Below are 22,952 nucleotides of genomic sequence, written 5' to 3'. Positions count from 1 at the left end.
CATTGCATATGACAACCAATTAGCTGATTGTTTCGGGAAAGGTGTGCCTCTGGCCTTCTCCCTCTCCTCTAGGATTGTGCAATGGGAAGAAAGGAGGATTTTATGCTTGCTCATAAAATAGATGCCACATCTAAAATAGATGTGGATTTAGTCCAGAATGGCAAATTTGGGCAGCTTCTCCAGGAATGTGAATCTGTGCTGAGGTTTAAAGAGATCCCTCAAACTACTGCTCCAAGTTGGATCTCAGTGCACCGGGGGACAAAGGCAGGGCCGTTAGATTTTTTGTTCTGTTTGTCCTCCAGAAAAGGACTGGTACCAAACCCAGATATGTCCACCCCCTGTGTACTCAGGCTAGAGCCAGCAATACTCAGCCACAGTTCTGAGCTTCTGGGGACAGAGGTTTGCTTGGGAAATAGTTACTGCTGGTTTCTATGGCACAAGAGCATTTGCACTCATAGCGAAACAGGCGGTGGTACAGGCTTTTGGCACCACCTCAGGAAACTTTGCAGATCAAAGATCACTCCCTCAGATGGGCTATGGGGCTGGTGGCCTTTCCCAAGCCGGGCTCCCTGCAAGGAACCCAGATTTGATGGAATCCAATGCCCTGACATTACAGTGACTGCTTTGGCTCCATGGGGCTCAACTCAGACAGAGGTACTGGAGTCTGGCAGTGACCAAGTGTTTTCTCTTGTTGGCTTTCTATTTCTAGGAGACTGTTGGATAGGATCCCAAGTGATATATCTGGCTTCTTGTCCAGGCTGGTTTGTGTGTGTGTGTGTGAATGTGACTAGGCAGAAAATATCCCTCCATTGTTATATGGGAGAGAAGCAACGAAACACCAGTTTAAAACAGCAATGTGAGGCAGAGTATAATATTCTTTTAGCTCTGTACAAACCCCTGCCTGGCCAGACCTTCATAGTGCTCAATGTTCTGCCCAACCAAGTCACAGCCAAGTTTTGCAGCTGCATTCAGGGTTTCCCACTCCCTTCTCTCCCTTGCACTAGCAGAGAAAAGAGAACTTCTGTTGTGCCTGTGACATACAGGTTGGCTGGCTCTACAGGCAGTAGAGGAAAGAGAACAAGCTTTCCCTTGCAATTTCAGATGTCCTGCATACAAGCTACCATGTGGGAAGAGTTTCCGATTATCAGAATGACCTCTGGTCAGGCCTTGAGGAGCTGTTGGGTGGTCATCATTTCTGGAGAGGGTGGGTGGTGGCAAGTCCCCTAATCTGCTCCTAACAGAGGAGTCATGGAAATTTTCATCTCTGGGCCAGGTCTTTTCAAATTAGACAAAGCCAGTGTTTTGTGAGCAGAGTTGGAAGCAAAAAGGAAATAGCCTTGTGCCATCAGTTCCTTTAAGAGGGTGATTTCTCTGGCTCATGAGATATAAATGTGCCATGAAGCAGGTCTTCCTTTGATATGCTTTAGGCTTCTGTCCAACTCAGTTCCAGTGTAGCTTACCTGCTTTTGGGTTTAACTTGGTACCCAAACCTGCCATTTCTGCTCCTTGGAGCAGAAGAGCCCATCGATCTCTGAGAAGAACTGTGGTGAGCTGCTCCAACATTTTCCCACCAAGACAAAGCCAAGCTGTCTGATGCCCAGTACTGGTTCCACAAGCGTGAACTGCTCCTGCAGTCACTGAGTCTGTATAACCATACCCGTTACAAGGAGTCATAAACAGTGTCCACAAGGATATGTGACTCAATCAGTGCCCGTAGGGCTGACTTTTACAGAGCTCAGATTATCACACGAGAGGATAGTTGCTCTCAAGGCCTGACTCATTTGCTTAATGGGCCCTATTTCTAAATGGAGGAGGCAGAAGTGGCAGTGTTACTGGGAATGAAGGTAACTACCACCTTTTCTGTGACACTGGGGTCATTAAGCAAAGTCTCTTCTTCCTAAGGTGGTACTCCATCCTCAAGCAAAGGAGAGCCCATTTTGCTTCTGTCAGTGTAAGGACAGAGAAAAGCACACACACAGCGGAAGACTAAGCACAAAACATCGCATTTTTGATTTGCAGAACTTGTGAAAAAGATGGTCAAAAGCTGGAAGCTGAATTCTCCTCAGATATCTTCCCAAAGTGCTGAGTAACACATTTTAGAGTTGTGCATTTGGTCATGTGCGAGTTATTGTGTGTGTCAGAAATAAACCACCTTACCTTCTCTTATTCATGTTGCATACAGACACAAACGTGTCATTCACATAAATCAGGCACAATTAGCCAGAGGGCTCAAATTTACAGTGTTTCTGATAAATCAGACACCTAAGAAATGCTGTGATGGGAAAAGGCTGCACTCTGCAAGAACACACCAGGTAACAGTAGCCTTGTGAATGATAGCCCAAAGCCTCAGCTTTTGCCCCGGTACCTGAACATCTCACTGTCCTGAGGGAAACATCTGCGGAGCAATTATTATCTTGGAAAGAGCCATGGGAAAATAAAGCAGTCGGTAACACTTGAAAAGCGTCCCAGATTACCACTGAAAGGCTTTGTCAGAGCTGTGAACCTTCACTTTATTTAGCTGTATGCTTTTTCTTTTTCTTTTTTTTTTTTTTTTTTTTTTTTTTGGAGTGGGTAGTAAACCAAAAAAGTATCCTGTATGTTGCTGCAGTGAGAAATCTCAGTTGTGATAACATTCAACTCAAGGTTGTTATCTAGTGGATTGTAACCTGTGGAATATGGGAATATTTCTCAAAGGAAAAGCAGGGCTTGTCATTTGGTGCTCTTTAGGAGCTTAACTGTTTGTGCCACAGCAGGCCCCAGCTGAATGAGCCATCTAACACTCAGAGGGACAATAACTATGTCTACTCACCTGCAAAGGGGCTGGGTGTGTTCATCCCTGCTTTGCAGCACACAGTCTTCTTGTCACAGACACTCTTCTCTTTTCCTGAGTTTTTTTATGCTAGAGAAAAGAGAATTTGGGGTTTTCAGCCTGCACAAACATCTCTGCTTCTGTCTCTGCTGACATATGTAAACTACCATGGCAGGTCATTAAATACGTGCTTATCACAGCAGGAGAAGTTACAGGGCTGCCACTGAACATGGTGTTTCCTAGCAGGACAAGCTGAATGGCACAGTCCCAAATGCTGCTCCATGCTCTGGCAAGTGTCCTGCTCATGGGTCTCATGCAGCAGGAGCAGGGTCACATCTCCGACTGTGCTGGGCGTGGCCAGTTGCAGTGGTGGCACAGAGATGCCTCATGGGGTCTGCAGAGGTGCTCTGATCTGTGGAGGAAAGGTGTGGGGCACACCTGCATCGAATCCCACAAGGAAGTGTCACGTAAGGCTGGGCAATAGTGCTTGGCTTTTCCTTCAGAGGCTACCAAAGGGCTTTGGGCAGGAGGCAGCCTCACCCCACCCATTTTCCCAGATGGCAAAATTGAAAAACAGGGCAATGAAATAACTTATTTAAGGTCACCCAAGGAGGCAATGGAGGAGCTGGGAATAAAACGCAGGTTTCGTGAATCACCAAACCACACTGCTTCCCCTTAGGGCTATGGATGTATTATAACAGAGCAAGATCCAGATGTGGTTTTTAACTATCATTCAGTGCTCTGTGTGATATTACTCTGCCTAAGAAAATATACAAATTTGGACTCCCTGGAGATCTGACTAGTTTGGGGAGCTTGATTAAGCCTGTTTGGCATGACATTTTTAGGCAGAACAGCACACAAAAGGGTGGGGGGCATTTCTGAAATACACTGGCAAGGCCTGCGGATTGCTGAGTCCTTTGTGTAACCCAGAGGATGCATCAGAATTTGAGAAGCACAATCTCAGAAAATGAAGGAGGGAGCAAAGTCAAAGCAAAGAAGCTGAACCACATCAGAAAGTAGGAAGAAAACAGATGCTTGGCAACAAACCTGTGATCAGACATGCTATTCAAGTGGCAGCCAATCCCCTTAGAAAGTTGTTATTCTCCAGCTGTTCATCCCTGTTCCCTCCATTCCCTTCCCAACCCACCAACTCAACCACTTGTTAACTGCTCCAGAAATCAACCTGGGCTATTCTGAGGGAGCTCTGCTTGGAGGCGACTGCAGAGCTACCTATGCTGCCCTTTTGGCAGAGATATTCAGCAGTGGTGGTGAGGAGGAGACAAGGCAAGGGTCCAGGGGTGGCCAACTTTCCACCCAGCTCTGTCACATCTCAGCAGCTCTTCTAGCTGCAGTCAGAGGAAAAGGGCGTTAGCTGGGTAAAAAAATATTGTTCTGCATGTAAAACTCTTAGTGCTTTGATATTAACAGTAGGAAGTGAGCAGGCCAAAATCCCAGAGCCTGAAGCCATGATTTAAATTGATCTGTGTTCACATTTCTACCTCCAGGTTTGGTCTGGGGGGATGGGGAGAATGGAAAAATTGCATCCTTCCATCAAATTTCTACATTAAAATTGCCGCTCACCATACCCTGACAAACTGTGGCTGTTTTTTTCCAAAAAGGCCTGTTCTTGGAGTCAGATGATCACATTTAATCTCTGTCTTAGCTAAATAATGAGCTCCTTAACTTTTTAAATTTGCTTACAGTTAGAAAGTTATATTTATTATACTAAAAACTTGAAGTCAAACACTATTCCTTTCCTACTTCCTCACTTCAAATGATGGTTTGTGATTTAAATTTTAATTACTGATTTCTGCAGCAGAACTCATGCTTTTGAACATTTGATCTTAGAAATGAAGATTTCATACTGGCTTAAACTGGAACCAGCACTCTTGCTTTCCATCCTGATAGGGTTATGTGATAGTCCTGACTGATGTTCAAAAAAACATTATCCAATTTGTAATGGAGACAGCTCTGGGCCCAGATGAACAGAACCATCCTCATCCGATCCAGAGACCATGCAGAAAGCCTGTGACAGAAACAAGAGTCTCATCCCACTGTGGGGTATTTTTATTGAAGTCCCAGAGGAAGTAATTCCTGTGGATACTGCATTTTAAAAGCCTCCAAGGGCCTTTGACAATGAGGTGTGCAAGTCTCACTTTCTGACCTTGTGCAAGACTCCTGGCTGTGTTGAAGGTCCAAAGTGGTGGAGAGAGGCTGATTTTTGGGGGAAGCAGTGCAAATTCATGACTTTTAGTCTGCAAGACTCTGGTCCAGCCCCAGAGCAGCTGTCAAGTGTACTGATGGCAGCTCATACTCATTAGATATAAATGAACTGAACAATAGTTTGATGGGAATTGTAGGTAGAAAACACTACTTTGATATTGGCATTAAACCTTCCTAACAACCCACTCATATCAGCCTCTCATTTTCAAAAATTAAAAACCCCCAAAGCTTCCTGAGTGTTTATGCTTATTTAAAAAGGTCACCAGGAAGCTACAGGAGAAAATTCACCTTTAGATTCTCTGAAGACAAAGGCAGGAGTCATCTCACCATACTGTGATTACCTAAAAAGTGGGTGGTTTGCATAAATTAAACTGGCTCTATAGCTGATAACTCCAGGAGAGGATTTCTGCCAGTCTAACAAGGAAATAAAAATGACAGGGGAAGTCATGCTTCCAGAGGGTCTCTTTTTCCCTTAGCCTTAGGAGTATAGATCAGCAGTTTAGTACAGGTACCTACAGTTTAGTTTCAGTGAACTGAAGCCACAACCTGATAGTCATGACACAGAGAGGGAATCTGCCTGACCAGGAGAAGAAAAACAGAAGCTGAAAGAGGGAAGCAGAGAACGGCCCCAGAGAAGGTAAAAAGAGACGGAAAATTGAAGAGTTACAGACAAAAGACAGAACCTTTAAAACAAAGCCAGTTCAGAGGCTGTAACGCAATGTGTCCTTCAATATCAGGTTAGCTGTTCAGTGGCTGGCACTTTGCACCGTGTGAAAAGATCTCAGCCGAAGATCTTTGATAATCCCGCCAGCCGTGGGGTACTCGGGGGCACTATTCCCTTATGCCCAGCAGGCAACTGTGGGGAGAGGGAGGCAGAGCTTTCCCACCACTGACAGACACCCTTGCTGTCTCCTGCTCCCACCCGCAGCGAGTCATGACTCCAGAGACACCGCCCTGGGCACTGGAGAAATCCACAAACCACTACAATGTGATATTATGGACAGGATGGAAGTGATGCCCTTCTTCTTGAGCCTCACGGAGGGAAGTTTTGCCAGGGTATCAAGAGGTACTGTGAGTGTGAGGGCTGGAGAACACCCTGAGGATGGGATACAGAAAAGGTATGCTGTATCTGGGTGGCAGAGATGGCAGGCTGCAGGAGGCAGGTCTTGATGGAGACACCAAACTTGACAGCTTGCTGCATCTACTTGCAAGAGCCAGCATTTGGCTGCACATCTCCTTACAATCAAAGAAAACTGTTACATTGCAATAAATGCATCCCAGACAGCCAGGTGTTTGCTTTCTCCTTAGCCACAGATAACTGGGGCACTTAGTACAAGGCTGTAATGCCTAATGCTTCTGCTCACAGCCACGCTTGTCTGCAGTGCCCTGTAAGATAAGTCTGGGCTCAGCTTCTCAGCCTGTGGCAATTAGCCTGATTGCCCAGGAGACAGGTGGGGGGATGCCACATGAGTGTGTTTACAGAGGGATGAAATATGAAACCTTCACCCTGCTTGTAAATTAAATACATGGTTAAAGCTCTGATCAGATGCTCACCCGACCACCCTGCCATCTCCTCTGATTTATCTCTGCAGCAGATGCAGACCCACACTTCAGTGGTGAGCCCTGCCAGTAGCAGACCTATTATTCTCACTCCTCTTTGCCCAGGAAAACAAAAAAGTCAAGTATGTGGACCCCTTTGGAAGGGAAAAGGGAGCAGTATGGTTTCGTGGAGTGGTGGAAAGGCTTATCTTTGCTGAGCTCACACCTGACCTCCCAACATGAGGTTGAACAAGTTGTGAGGGAAGGTGGGCAGCCAGTGAGCAGCAAAGCCTCAAAAAACCCCCAGCCTGCTAAACAGGGAACCCTGTGTGGCTCCAGCTCTCTTGTTGCTCTGGTATTGACAGGTTGTAGGGTGTCACATGGCAAGAAATCTGTTCCTCCAACCACCATCCTTCCTCTCTCATCTATGTGAATATCTGTGTGCCGCCCTTGCCAATAGGATGTGTCCTAACTGTGCTGGTGGATTGCTTAGACAGAGCCTTCAGGAAAGCCCTTATCCTTTTTAAAAACTGGAAATGGGACTTCTAGTTTGTAAATGGGCTTCAACCTTGTCTGTTGCTCAAGTCCTGGCCATGCTGCAAGATGGCATCATATTGCCAAAGACCTCATTGTGATCTTTGACATCCTCACGAGGGGAAGTGGAGGGGCAGGTACTGATTTCTTCATTCTCATGACCAGTGACAGGACCAAAGGACATGGCATGAAGCTGAGTTGAGGGAGCTTTAAGCTGAATATCAGGCAAATTCTTTCACCCAGAAGGTGGCTGAGCACTGGAACAGGCTCCCCAGGGAAGTGGTCACAGCACCAAGCCTGACACAGTTCAAGAAGCTTTAGGACAATGCTCTTGGGCACATGGTGTGACTCATGGGCTGTCCTGTGCAGGGCAGGGAGTTGGACTCAATGATCCTGACCCTTCCAACCCAGCATATTCTATGATTCTAAGTCACTTGCTTTCCTCTGTTTTTTCTTTTCTGTCTTCCTTTCTTTTCTCTGGACTCCCTATTCTTTGTGCTATTGCTTTTTATGATGCAGAAATGAGTAAGGAAGCAGATTTGCATGGTGTAAGACATTAAGAGGAACCTTATGCCACACTAGCATGGCTACTGTGAGGGAGAAATGTGTATTGTCTGCACGTTTGAGACCACTTGCACAGGACAGCAACCACAGGATCGTGGGGATAGAAAAGCCTGATGTCTTGAACACTGTAGGAATATTTAAATACAGACAGCCTTGATCCTCATTCTGGGAAACAACAGCTGCTGCCAGGATAATTTTATCCTCTTGCTTACACAAGAGAGAAGATCTATTTTACAAACATCCCGTGATCTTCTGGACCCTTATATGCGGTTATTCCAGGTCAGAGTTGCATCACTGACTGGCAGATCCATATTCTGACCTGGTTTTTTTTTCTCTTGTCCAGCAGCCTCTTTCTGCCTTGAATGCTCTGAGCCTAGGGACCATATTCTTCCCTCTCGTGGTTGAGTTGGTTATCACTGCATCCTCTTCCCAGATTGTCTCTGTGACTTAGGAGGACACCAGGAAAGTTTTGCTCCATCATATCCAGTGTAGTGACTCACTCAACCCTGAACAACAAACAGCCATGGAAGAGAAGAGCCGGTTTCCCTGTTTGCAGAATGCAAAGCCCTAAAGATAAGAAGGTATATTCATGTCCTTATCAGTTCTCATTCTGAAGTATTTGTCTTTTCCTGGCATTGCACTTCCACTGTCTGCCTGAGTGCAAAGGAAAAGACACAAATTAATTAAAGAGAGAAATTTCCCAGCTCACTGTCTTTCAATTGCAACTAGCTGCCCTGCTGCACCTGTAATCTGCACAGGACCTCTGATTACCTCCTAAAAATACTTTCCACATGAAAGTTTCTCTAATGAAAAAACATGGAGAGAGAGAAATCTCAAATTTTTTAAAAAAATGTTTTTGGTGGGGTGTCAGGAGAAGAAAACTTGAAACATTTCGTTTTATAATCAGGCACTTTGATATTTTCTTGTTTCTTTGGTTGTTTTGAAATAGCTTTCTGGCTCCATATTTCCTTTTGTAAACATTCAGAAGATGAAAAAAATGCCCAAGCCTTTCATAGAAGCTAAAAATGAAAACTGCTGGCTTTTCTGGAGTAGAAAATTCCCTTCAGAAGGGACAGAAAATGGCATAAAGTTGAACAAAACTTTGTATTTCAAGAAACTAGATTTCCTTGAAAATGACATTTTCTTCAGATTTTCCCAACACCAAAGTTTCTCCTTTTTTTAAAAAAATTAACTCTTTCCTTAAAATTGCTGATGAGTCCAATCACTTTTTTCTCTCTGAAGTGTAATTACCACATTGGAAAGGTTGTGCAGCACCACCAAAAGCAAGAGCCCTCCTACTCATCCTCTGAGGCTGTCCAGGAGCATGAAGGGTGCCCTGGAAGGTGGCTCTCCAGACACATTTTTATTTGATTAGCAATGGTCACTTGGCATCTGTGTAATCAAAGTATTCTCATATTTAACACCGATATGCTAATGCTGACAGTCAGTGGGTTAATCATTATGGAAATACTGACCAGTTCTTGAGTCAAATATCAGGTGGTGCCAAAAAACAGAGTCCTGGAACAATGGACAGAGAAGTTCATCTCTGACTAATACTGCAGATAAAACGGCTGTTATGGAAAAACATGTCTTCCAACAGAACACTTGGGTCACAGCAACATCTGAACCACAAAAGTTCATTCTTCTTTCCCATGAAAAGCAGCAAATGCCATGCGTTGCTGAAGTTTGGGATTTTCAAAGCCTTTAATGGGGGACAACTTATAGCTCTGATAAGAAACTGTCAAGGCCGCTGGGGGTTATTTATATAGAGCTTAGACTAAAAAAAAAGGAAAAAAGGAAAAAAGGAAAAAAGGAAAAAAGGAAAAAAAGAAAAAAGAAACTCTTCAGATATAGCCATGAATTAACATAGAAACTAGAAATTAGAAAAGGGTTTCTAAGCAGCAGAGAAGAGGAGGTCTGGAGCATGTCAACTATGGGTATAGCACTTGTCAAAACTGGTATCAGGTTTTAAGATGATCTGCATCAGTCAATGAATGACACAAATGGCTGTAGAGGCAGGCCAGGCCTCTGGATTTAGCTCTGCCTTTCTATAGCCCTGTTTATTGAGGGCTGAAGAACCAAAAATAGAGGCAATAGTCATAGCAGTCAATGCTTTCAGTCCCTCCCCAAAGAATTTAAAATAACAACTTCCATCTTCAACAATCACTCAGGATTTGGAAGGTTTCCAGTTTTGACAGCCCAGTCTAACACAGAGTAAAAAGTGTATGATTTCACACAGGATGGTCCTCTCTCAGCACCCTTGAGCTGGATACACCAGCAGGCCCTTTAGAAAGTCTTGGTTCACTCATCAATTTATGCCTACAGATGATCACCCCCAATCAGCCCCTTCTGGCTCACAGCAGCAGCAGAGGGTGGAACGCACTCAGTAGCACTTTTTAGAGGATGACAATTTACTGGGCAAAAAAGTTCCAAATCTTCCCCTAAGCTTAATGTTGGTTGCAAATATATGAATGTTACAGGGTAGGGAGAACAATATGTAACATGTATTGTGGGCTGTGTTTCTGATCCCGTGAGTCTCTGTGTATCTATTGTTCACCAGCACTAACAATGGGATTCATGTCATCTAATTCTGACTTTGCTTCTGGGGCAACTCAAGTTATTTTTTCAAATCCCTGGTCATGGTAGGAGATGATGGCTCTTGCTTAAGGGGCGCTTTTGAGGCACAACTGGGATGGAGCATGGATGTGCTGCTACAGCATGTGGAGAGAGGCTGACAGCTCTGGATGGCGGTGCATCCTCTCTGTCATAGAGAGTGTTCTTGGAGAGACACAGATCTTCTGCCCTTCAACAGAGTGGGATCCTAAATAGCCAGCTAGGAGTAGATCCTGAATTTTTAAGCAGAGAAAGGACAGTGTGATGAATCCCATCTGAATAGAATATGGTCATTAACACATCGTTAAAAATGCCTTGTGTTTTGCAAATGCAAACAATAAAATCCTTCCGGGAGTGTCAGACTCCCCTTTCTCTTTAAAAGCAGCTGTGCTTTTTTTAGTGCATGGTGACCTTTCAAGACCTGCTACTCTTATTCTCCTTCACAGGTCTGCTGTTTCCCAGATGGGTTGGAGTGAGGAGCTTGCTCTCTGTGCCTTACAAGCAGTGGTGCATCCTTACCTCATCTTCCATAAGGCTTTACTATTCTGGACCCAGTGCAGAGCAAATCCTTCTTCATATCCTGACTTTTCTTTGGCATCTCAGAGAGGATTACAGCTTTTGGCCTCACACAGGATAATGTCACCTGAGAGAAAGGTGGGTGCCTCACCAGGTGGTGCCACAAACCAGGAGACACCAAAAGAGGAAGATGGAAACTATGATTTGGCCTTGGAATAGATCTCTGGAGAGCATGTGAAGCCCAAGGGTAGCAGGTTCATACTATTTGCAGTGTTTGCAAGACAGCTTGGTGGAGTAGGATGCTGTCATCCACTTTGAAGTCAGGAGTCCGGGCAAATTATGGTGAGAAGTACTAGCCCAGTAATAAAGAAATTAATTGGTTTGTAACCTTGATTACCTATCCAAACTATTGAATTACAATGCAAATAAATAAAGAAGGACATCAATAATATCCCTTTTATATATGGACAGTTCTTCTACTAGAAAATGCTGCTACAGTGGTGTTCCACTTCCCACCAACTCCCATATTCCCTTGTATCGAACTTCAACTGGGTAACATTCCCTTAGACAGTATTTTCAGGGCAGCTAATCCTGGAATAATCTCTCCAATGTTAAAGAAAGAGGAGGTGCAGAGGAAGGGTCCTGTAACAGCCTAGAGAAGAGCACATTCATATTGCAGAGGACAAGAGGACCCCAGCTTGAGCTTGTTGAGTTTAATGAAATAAAAGCTGAAAAGGGTAGGATTGGCTGCCACAGATACATCAGGGGCCTAAATATTGGGGAGGAAATAGAGCTATTTAACTCAAGTACAATGTTGGCACAAGAACAGCTGGGTACAGGCTGCCCATGAATGCACTTAGACAATGGGAATAGACAGAAAAGAGCAATACAAAAGTGAAAAAAAGAAAAAGCAAGTAATTTTCAGATTATAGCGTAATAGAAATGGAGCTGAGGAAGGCCTCTGGAGAGCTGCTCATTTTGGGCTTTTTAACCTTTGGTAATATGACAATCTCTCCTAAAAGAGAAAAGCCAGAGATCATTTTATCAGTGTGGCCACTATACTTTTAATTCACAGCTGACTAAAGCAAAGACTGTCCCTAGCATGTGCCTCTTAATATTTTCCCCGTTTTGGCGGTATGCTTGCATATGAGAACATGAAATATTACAGTTAATAATTTGCAGTAATTTCACAGCCCTTCAATCTGACAGTGCTTAATTGGGTGAGAAATGTTGCTCTACTGCAAATCTCTGCCCCAAAGCCCTGTCACAAGCAACTAAAGCATCCCTCACTCTTGATACACTCATGAGAGGTGGTGGGGATGTGGTTGTTGCTGACAGTAGGACTCTGATTTCATGATTTCTTCTAGCACCAGGCAAGGAGGGAGGCTTGAAGAAATGTGAGGGAAATGCAGCCTCCACCTCCTCTCAACCCCAGGCAACAGAAGGAGTGCTAAGCTTGCCCCTGGCTCCCAGTCCCAGATCTTCTGCTCTATATCCCCCTGATCCTGCCTTAGGACTGTGGCAACAACAGCCAATTTTCCCATGTTGCTGAGAAGCCTTGAGCCCTTGCTGGGATGCTCTGGCTCTGTATGACCTTCCTTATGCCTCTTTCCTCCTTCTTTATGCTTCTCTTATTATCTGTTTAGCAGTCATCCTCTTCCGAAGTTGGGAAAAAGCAGTGGGTAAAAAGAGTGCCCAATAACAACCAAGTCCTTCATCCACTTGGAGACTAGAGGTGCTACCTTCTACAAATAAATATCAGAAGGAGCTTATTTTGGCTTCGTCTGTGCCTCTGCACAGGAACCTGTGTCACCAGCGGCTCTCCAGACTGGGGTGAGATAAAGTGTCAAATCCTGCTATTTCAAATACCCATGTAAGCATTCTTTCCACAGGCTGTGAAAATACCCCCAAAAAGCTCTTCTGGGGCTTAGAGCATTACTGTTCCAGTCTACACTGTCATTTAGTTCCCTGGGTATTAGATAAATCAGGAGGGGAGAATGCCAGATCTGGCTTTATTTTGGCCATACCAATGTATTACTGAGTAGTGAAAAGTCAGGGAAAAGCATAAATCTCACTGCTGCACTCCAGTGCTCTGGGAGTTTTTCAAGTCCCTCTGGAATCCAGAGGCAGTTTTCAGTTTGTAAGTCTAAATGTACTTTACTGACAGGGCCAAATCCAGCCTTAATACAAGGCCACGGAAGTCAGGGGAGTTTCATCAGGAATGCGTTAGGAATTGCACCACTGCTTTAGGGACTATATTTTAGGGGAGTTGCTGAGCCAGTCTGCCTTTACAAAATGTCAGAAGTAATAAAGCACAAGCCTTGTACCAGTGTGTTTTCACTCCTCACCCTGAGATTATCAGATCACCACAGGCACCAAATCACTCTTGCAAGACAATGGTAAAAGTGCTTTGCACTGCTCTGCTCTACTACGTTGTGCCTCAAAACTCCTGCAGATGTTCCTGTAACTTTATCACTTCTACTTCCTAATTAGCAAAGTGGTATTTTCTCCATCTCAGTAAACAGTGAACAGGGCATAGGACTGAACAATATGCAGTCCTGATGGTGCACCCCCAGAATCTTCTCACTTCTGCACAATGAGGGTAAAAATATCCAGACAGGTAGCAGCTGTCCCCACTGCAGTCTTCTTCCTTGTGCCAGTTGCGATAAGCTACTGCCCCTGTAGGGGTCGGGACCCTGGAGAACTGCAGCAGAGACATCAAATACTATTCAAGGCTCCTGCAAAGTTGCTGCATCTCAGACATCCCAACTATTTTAAATTTTAAACACAGCTTTGGAAGGCATGTCTCTCCTGCAACATTCTTCCCATTGCACTCATGTGCACGGGCTTGGCTTTCCAAACAACAGCTCTACTGAGGAGCTTGCTTTGTTATTAATAAGATGGCTGTGTTTATGTAGTTTAAGTGATGTTAAAATTAAAGTGAAGTTATGATTCAGCTGACTTCAAGTTTTCTCAGCGCCCTTCCTTTGCACACACAGTTTGCCCTGCACTTGTTTGCCTTGGCAGGGCCCGGGCTTAATAGTAACAATTTCATCTTCCATTTATAGGCATCTGCACGCCATGTTATTCTTATAAAGCAGAACCCTTCTCAGAGCCGAGCAAGGGGCACATGTAAAGCCATGCATGTGAAGGCAAAAAACTTTTTTTGAGATCTCAGCTTCACATAAGGAATAGCTTTGTCTCTGCCCTTTGGGAAAAATTAGTATGAAGGGAAAAAAGTCCCGTCTCTGACTCTGGATCTTGAAAAAGAAAGAAAAACAGTCACAAACCTGCAGTGTATTACATTCAGTGTACACTGCTTGGCAAACTTCCAGGGCAAATGTAGGAAAGCTGTAAACTGCTGGAGTTGGATATATCAGGTGAGATGTTTTCTACATGGAGAGATGAATTCATTTTTTTTTCTCAGATATTTAGACTTCAAGTGGCTACTGTACCAGCAACTATCTCTTCTAAGAGACTGGGCTTGGCTTCACATGGACTCCCTAGTACCTGAGCACTGTGCAGCTCATGGAGGATTGCCTCGTTTCTGCTCATCATTAGCCAGACCTTGCAACTCTATCCTTTGAATCAGTGCTCATGCTAGAGCTTCTGGAAGATTTATTTTTTTAAATGTAATTCAATTTTCTTTTTTTTAAAATTAACATTAAATGGGGGTTGTAGCAGGGATTCGTCATTTTGGAAACCAAGACTCCAGGGGGATCTTTCAGTTTTGCCTTACACGTCCACAGAAAAGAAAAGAAACATGAAGGAGAACCTGGCTGCAACAATGGCAAGGGGAATGGCAGATGTGCCGTGACCTGATGACACTCATGAAAATGAGATTTGTCCTCCCTGAGTGCCACTGAGTTCCCCCTGGGGGAAGTAGTTTTGCTTCAGCTAAAAGCTGGTTGTCTTTGCACTGCAAGCATCCGTCCTTTTTGGCAAGCAGCCTTCCTCACCAGCCTGTCCCCTACTCACAGGGCCCAAAACACTGCTGGCTCCTTGGCTTAGTGTTGGTTGGGATGGGGCCTCTGACTCCCCAGCATGGCTTTGCTGAGAGTCCCTTGTCTTCAGGAGCCCCTAAGCAAGGCCTGCTGAGGCAGGACCTCTCTTGCAGGCCTGCACTGGGGTTATGGGTGATGTTCAACAAGGCTTAGCACAGGCAGTTTTCACCCTGAGAGTCAACCAGGTCGACTGTCACCTGACTGATGCAGCAGGACCTCCAGCTTCTGATGTCCCTGTGGCCAGTTCTGGACCCCAAGCTAATCCTACAGCCCATCTGACTAGCTGAGGATGCAGATCCTCAGCAAAATTAATGTGAACTTATTATTTCTCTTTTCACTCAAGGACATGGGCCAATGCTGCTTCTCTCAGCTCCTGTGGTGGATGCTGATGCCACAACAGCAAACTGGGAGAAATTACCAGATTTTGAACTCGTAGGGAGGACAGAGAAAGTGTAATATTTTGGGTCTAACTGGATGGGCTCCAGATGTGCAGGCAGAGCTCATGGTGGAGAGCTCCTTCCTTTCACTGTCCTCTCCTGGTGGTGTGTCCTGCCTTGGCCTGCCTTTCTAGATGGGTGCTGTTTGACTCCTGTGCCTGTATGTGCATCTGTAGTGTGACTCCTCGTGCGTGTCACATTCCTGTCCTAATTCTGCTTCCCATTTGCCTGGAATCAGATTCCCTGCTGTTTCTGGGGGGCTTTCTGTGAGCTGCTCAGCCATGACCAGAGCCTGAGGCACATTGGATGGCAGCTCGTGATCCTCACACTGCAACAACTGACCACAAACTGAAAACCTTCCAGTGGAAGGTTGCTCTTTAGGCGTGTGTAATGCTCCTTTCCCCAAATTACTGGTTACTCAGTCACTTGTGCATAAACAGGAACTTTGTCCCCTGCTCCTTTCCAAGTGCTGGAAGGCCAGCAGCTGGCATGCAATCCTATCATCTTTGAAACAGCATCATCCCCCAAAACATCAGAAATGTATGGATGGTGTCCTGGCTTTCCAGTAACCAGATTCACTTGCACTGTCACTGATGTTACAGTCCAGGGAGTCAAACCATCTACATTTTGCACAAAATTGTCTGGCTGGGGCTGCAGCTCCCCTTTGCTCATCCCCAGCAGATGATCCACCTGGCTCCAACTATAGATCTCTGGGGCAGAGGCAGTAAGAATTTTGCAGTGATGAAGTCACACAGGGCCTCTTTTAATTAAAAATATTACTTTTACTTACAGATTTTGCCTCCTCTTTACTGCTGAGGGACTGGCTGGGAGACAGTTTGTGTCATTGTTTCAGGGACCCTCAGCAGAAGGAGCCCATCCCAGGGGTATTTGGGCCTTTCTGAGCAACCATCAGGTGCTGTGTAAGTGGTTAAATGAAATTTGTCTCCTATTTCTATGGGTCTGGAATAGAAATATTCTCAGTGTCCTATTCATTTTGTCTGAGGCAGGGTGTGGGGGAATCAGGTAGATGAGTTTATAATTCCTAATCCAGGGGCAGCTAGTGGGAAGATAGTCCTTTTACCCTCCTGTGCCCTCTCTACCTTCCTTGCTCTTCTTCAACCAGCACTTTCCACCCTGACATTTCCCCTGCTTCCATCATCTCTCACCTCGTCTGCCCTCACCTTCTCCTTTAAATATCCTGCTTCTCTCTTCTTCCACCCCCAATGCCTTTCTGCCTTCTAGCTCTGCCTCTGGTGAGCTCTCTGGGTGTGCCAAGCCACTGTCTCCTTGTTCAACAGCAGCCTCTGCAGCTGCTCTGGCTTTCTTGTCTCTCTCGGCTTTCATTTCTTTTGGCCTCCTCCCGAACACCCGGAGGTGGCAAACCTCAGAAAGACCCTCCAGCAGAGAGGTTTCTGACCCACTGTTCCCTCAGAGGGAGAAGTTCAGGTTCTCTTAGGGAAGTTTGGGGACGCTTTGTCAGCAGAGGGGATGGGGAGACCCACAGCACTGCCCTGGGAAATCGGTAACTCCCCACCTGAACTGAACAAGGTGCTGTGAAGAAAGTGTGTGAACACAATGCTTTTCATGAAATGCCTTGCAGGGGATCATGCGACTTGCAGGGGGAAGAGAAATGGACTAAAAGGGAGAGACAAACTCAGGAGGAGCTGAACATCCAGGAGAGGGATAAATAAACTCAATCAAAGAGGGGCAGAGTCCTGACGAGACCTGTCATGGAAAGGTTTGGGGGTCCACATGAGCAGCAAAGAAGTTCCATAGTTCTGGTTACAGTAGATCTGTGGTGGGTGGTAGTGAAGAGTTTGAGTTAACAGAAGAACAGATGGACAGGACCCCTTCATCTCCAAATTGTGACAGGCTGCTTTATTTAGAAGGTATTAATGGGAAGCAAACAAAAGGATGGCTTTTTTGGTTGTTTGGTTGTTTGGGGTTTTTTTTGTTTGTTTTGAGGTTTTTTGTGTGTTTGTGCGTGTGTTGTTTTGGTGAGAAGTTCAGTTTGGTGTGAATTGCATTCTTTACCTTCACTACAAGTTAGAAAAAAGGACTGCTCTAGTCCTTTGACAGTTGGACCTGAGGCATCAGAGATGAATTTTGATTTTAAAAGCTAGACAGTGGGTCTGTGGGAGACCAGGTAACTGAACCACATGGTGATTGGGAGAGACCTCTGTGATTGGGAGAGACCTCTTTCCAATGGGTGTTTTTTTGTGAAAATGCGGTAAGAAGTCAGCTTGGTTTCAGGTCACTGCCAGGAAGAGAGAGACACAAAGTGGAGGCAGTTCAGAGGAAGAATGACCAAAATGATGAGAAGTGGCTGAGCTAGCTTGGTTTCTGAACTGTAACTGAGAAAGTGAAGACTGCCTGGCTTGGCCAAATGACAGTGAAGAGCCCAGAGTGACAATCAAGTTGCCACAGCTTCATGAATAGCTGGTAAATCATTGAGAGAGGCAGTGGCAAAGTCTTGATAAACCTCCAGATTGCTGAAGGGCATAAATACCAAGGCTACAGAGAAAATGGTTTTGGCCCTGGATCAGGCCTTTGCTCAGGCTATGGTTCTCTTTTGACTTTACCACTGCAGATGGCCATCCTGAAAATGAGTCCACTGCATGCCTGTAGCTGTAGCACAGGCTGACCTTTACCTCATCACCATGGGAGCCACAGGAAATATGAGAGCCTTTGCTCGGTGTCATTTCCTCTTCTTCGGATTCTGAGCTGTAATCAATGTGTGTTGGCACTGCCTGTGAACTAGAAGCTTGAATGCAAATCCTTGAAGGGAACAGCAAAAGGCTCTTTTTTCAGAATGCTATAGCAGCACTGGGATTGAATGTTGAGGGGCGAATGGATGGTCTTGGTATCCCACAGGGCAGAGGAACAGGTTTACTCAGGCTGAATAGGTTTTTCCTCCTGATGTACCCTAGTGGGTCAGCTGAGGGGATAGGCTGAATCTTCCTGAGTAAAAGCATCCAGTCCTATGCAAACTCTCTGTGAGTGGTGCTGGCGTAACCTCATAAGCGAGCCTTGGAGTTAAAATTGTCTTGATAAACTTGGAACAGATTGCTCTACATTAAACTTTTGTTTCCGGATGTGTGGAGACTCAGGCAGATGTCACACTGTTCATTATGCTTAAAACACATTTTCAAGATCTCCTTCCAAATCACAAGGGCAAGAAATGTCAAAAGCAATCAAACCAAACTTCCCACATAATCACCTGACTCCAGGAGATGGGGCTCTAGACCTCAGCTGATAACAAAAGGATTTGTAAATAGCAAATGGTTCATTTTACAGCTGACCTAAATAGCAGGGAAGATAATTGTTTCTGTTCTACAGAGAATATTTTATTCCTCCAACCTGAAGTGAAACAAGCGATTTTGATTTGGGGTTGTTTTGTTTTGTTTTGTTCTGTTTTTTAAAATGCTACTTAGCAAAAAGACAGGGGAATTTCAAAATTAAAGAAATCATTTGGAAATGCAAGACCAAAGTCATATGGGAGCACATTTTATACACATTTTGTTTCCAAAATGTAAAAACAGAATCTTGGGATGGGGGTGGCTGGGTGGAGGGGTGGTGGGGCATGATATTTTTTCCTCTGCTTCTCAAGTTGAACTTAATTACTTCAGTGATTTCTACTCTTGAATCTCCAGCAAATTCCTTTCTGCAGGCTCACTGCATGATATTCCCAAAGGGAAGTCTAGATCCTTTTTTGCTAAAATGTGCCCAAGCTGGGAAAGATGATGCACATTATCTGTCACTACCTCGTCTCCCACTCAGAAACTTACAGGGCTGTCTTCTCTCTTACAGGAAGATCTGTCCTTATTCCTGGAATCTGGCACTGCTTGCTCATCCCAGCTGCCTTTCATCCATGCAGGAGTGTGGGGCAGAACAAGCCTTGTAAAAAAGGTGGTGATGCACTACAGGAGGAGAAGGCTGACCTTAAAATATTTGGGTTTCCAAAGTGTCTGCTCTAATGAGCTGAGCTAGCTGAAGCTATGGGGCAGAGAGTAGTGCCACCATATCCAGCTGGCCTGCAGCCTGCAGCCAACCTTCTTGGGGGGGGAGACAAATCAGAAAACAGCCACTACCACCACCACCAAGAGAAAAATAAGTGTCCTGTCTTGCATGAGTGAAATTTATGGGAATAATAGAATGATGCTGCTCCACAGATGGTAGGTCAATAAAGTGGGCCTTACCCGGCCTCAAATCTTTGGTATTTTAATGTATTTCCTGATTCTGTGAGTTACAGCTGCCCTGTTGCACATATATGCACATAGCACTTAATGCTGTAGAGGAGAGATGGAACAGTATTTATCTCCTCATTCCCAATGTCCTCTTTATCTTTGTTTTAAAGGCTTGATTCAGCTTTGAGAAATCTGCCTTGCTGCAAGTCATACTAAAAGCATGCCTTGAAAGAGGAAGACATTCGTATTTATTTTAGTTAATTGCTTGTTTGCATAATTACTCATTCCAAAATCTAACTTACAATAAAATCTTCCCTTCCATCAATACAGCCATTGTTACAGCTTCCAGCATGTCTGTCCCAGCAGTCATTTGCTGGAGCTGGGAAGGCTGCTTTGTAAAGGTGAGCTTTACAGTCTAGCTCTGAGGGTCAGCACATCTGACCCACAGAAACCAGGTCAGATAGCTTCCCAATCAGCTCAAGACCCACTTGTCTTCCAAGTCCTTCACCATAATTCACTGTAATAAAGAAAGAGTAAGGGGATGACGAGGAGGATTTGAGGTTGGTGAGTGTAAAACAAGGACGGCTTTTAGAGTTAAGCATCTGTTTTTTGACTTTGCCATCTCTACTGTAGGTGTATGGGAATGTGTGTCCCTACATATTAAAAACGAACCAAATCAGAAAACTGTTTGAGTGCAGAAGAACAGTGACTTGAAATACGTTCTTTATGTTCTTTCTTTTTGTGTGTGTGGCTTTTTTGGTTTGTTCGTGAGTGTGTTTGTTGTTGCTGTTGTTTGGGTTGGGTGGTTTGGTGTTTTTTTTGGTGCTTTTGTTTGGGTTTTTTAGTTGTTCTTGTTTTGTTTTGTTTTGTTTTTGTTGGTTTGGGTTTTTTGGGTTTTTTTTGTCCGTTTGGGTTTTTTTTTGTTAACATGCCCAAACAGGGGAAGAACTTTGTAAAAACCTGCTTGGACCTGTGGGGCTTTGGAAGCCCTTGGCAGCACGTACAGTGCACCACAGTGCTTCAAGACAGAGATGTTTCCCCAGCACTGAAGAAACACATAGTTTCTGTTTTGAATGTCCAGTCCAAGTCAATGATGAAATGGTGTGTCCTGTTAGGCAGATGGGCAGAGGGCAGGGAGTACAGCCTACAAAATTAAAATTAAGGCAAACAAAAGGTCTTCTAAGCTGCTTTGAACATCATATTAGCCTTTCACCCATCCCATCTATGAGGTGTGATCCTGCCTGAATTGTCAGGGTCTGCCAAAGGATCAGGTTCTGACCACGTTTATTTTGGCTGTGGCTATCATAAACCCAGGGGCAGAGCTGGAGTCTTCCCTCACCCCAAGCGCCCTTTGGGATACACCCTTCCTGGGCCAAGCTGAGCCAGACTAGCAGGAGACAGCATTTATGGATATACATCTGAGACCTGGGGACAGCCCAAGCTCTGCTTGTTTTCTAAACATGGCCAGAGGGTGTCTTAGAAAGCCAACAAGGTTCCCAAACTAGACGAGATGAAGGCTGGTGCAAGCAGGACACAGTCAGGTCACTGGATCTGGCCTTCAGATGAGGAGGTGGATCATACTGAGGGATCTGAGATTCTACATTGGTGATAGCTGTAGCTGCTCTCATTTTGTGATCTAGTCTAGATCTTCTTTTGCCCTGGGGCCTGTGCCTTTGCTTGCTTGCAATATGCAGCACCCTGGTGGCCTCCCACTTCCCTTCTGTCAAAGATACCTGTCTGAGAGGAAAGCTGGATGAGATGACAGAATAGTTTGCTTTGTGATCAGTTCCAGTGTGCCTGGACTGGGAACTGGACATGGCAAATACATTGTCCAAGCAGAAAAGGAAAGGGCACTGTCTAGGTGAGCGGTTGGATGTCTCAGGATGTGCCTGGAGTTTTACAGGATAAGCCCAGTGGTTGTCTCCTAACTGTCAGAAACGGCTGGGATCTCCTAGGGCATTTCTGCCCCCATGTTTCCCAATATCTCTTCCAAACCTGTGGGTATCCCTAGGAGGAGCAAGCGCCTCCAGTGGTGTGGGAGGGGGAGGAGGGAGAGGAAAGGAAGGCCTGTGTCCTTGTAAGTGTAACAGTTTAGTCTTTGCTCTCAGGGACACAAGCTGGCAGTTGGCTTTGTAGTAACCCACATGACAACAGGAATAACATCAGGCGTAATTAGGCGAAATGATGGTATAAGTTCAACTCTTTCCCCCCAAAGCACCCAGCCCCCTCAACCCATTTTGAAACAATGCACCTTTTGTGGACGCCAAGTAGCTTTTAAAAACACAATTGATTTCTTTCTTCCCCATCCCAGAAAAGAGTTTGCTGCTAGGATAACGAATGTTGAAATGTCTCAGGCAGGATGGAGACCGAAGCAGGGAGGGGATGAGGCACCTCATCCCTCCCAGCTTCTTCTGATATCCTCTTCCAGACCCCCCTTACCTACCACCACCCACGAGATAATCATTGTCCTTTGTTACTACAGCTTTAAATGCTCTCCCTTTCCACCCCTGCAACCCAAAACAGTATCCCCTATTGTTTTGGTGTTGAAAGTATACATGACGTGGTCATGATTCTGCCTTTTTTGAGGCCTTGTCAGGTTATGGATGATTGATCATGCTTCATCCACCCGATGAAGCCCATCAAAGAATAGTACAACATTTTCCTCTCTGTCTCCTTCCCCTAAGTGTGACTTGGCTGAGAGGACTACTGCGCTGGGTTTGAATGGAAATTATCTAAGTGTGTGGCTCCAGCTCCCCCTGCTAGTTCCCCTCTCTTTCAAAAATGAGACTGAAATGTAATCAGATTTACTTTAATGAGGGGGGACTGAGAAAAAGCATCCCATGAAAAAGAACTTTGTGGGCAATCCAGGTCCCACACCATAAACAAAATCAAGTCACTCTATATTAGCGTAGAGAAAGCCTCAGCACAGGAGAAACCCTGTGCATATCCCCTCCTCATCACAGCTTTCTAGCCAGCCCATTAAACTGCTTTGTACCCACTCCTGCGCCACCTCCCCATGCAGATGGATGTGTACATGACTTCTGGGTAACAGAGTTGGATGTGTAAAGGCAGCACCAGGGCTAAAATGGACCAGACTCTGAGTGCTTTGATTTCAGTTTTAGATGGTTTTGAGTCCTTTGCTGAAATATGAGTCATTTTAAAACTGCTAAGCTAGGAACTGTGGGGGTTTTATTGGTTTGGCTGTCTGGGTTTTGTGCATCTTTAAGGCATTTAGACATGAAGTGTGATGCCAATCACTGCAGCATTATTAACATTTTAAATGTTTGAAGACTGCATGTGACTGTGTAATGCTGTATCTATATATGTGGGTGCATGTAATGTCGATAACTGAAATTGGTTTATAGCTCTATCTAGTTATATTCTTTTTAAGATCCCAGTGAGATACGCAGGCAGTCAATTTTGAAGACTTGCAGAGCAGTCATGTAAATAAAACTTGGGAATAGTGGAGTCTGACAAAGCAGTCATGAAATTTATTCATCTAGTTAACAGACATAAGAAAATTTCT

Source organism: Coloeus monedula (assembly GCF_965178545.1).
Source record: "Coloeus monedula genome assembly, chromosome: 7".
Taxonomy (NCBI): Eukaryota; Metazoa; Chordata; class Aves; order Passeriformes; family Corvidae; genus Coloeus; species Coloeus monedula.
This window is presented reverse-complemented; position numbering follows the sequence as displayed.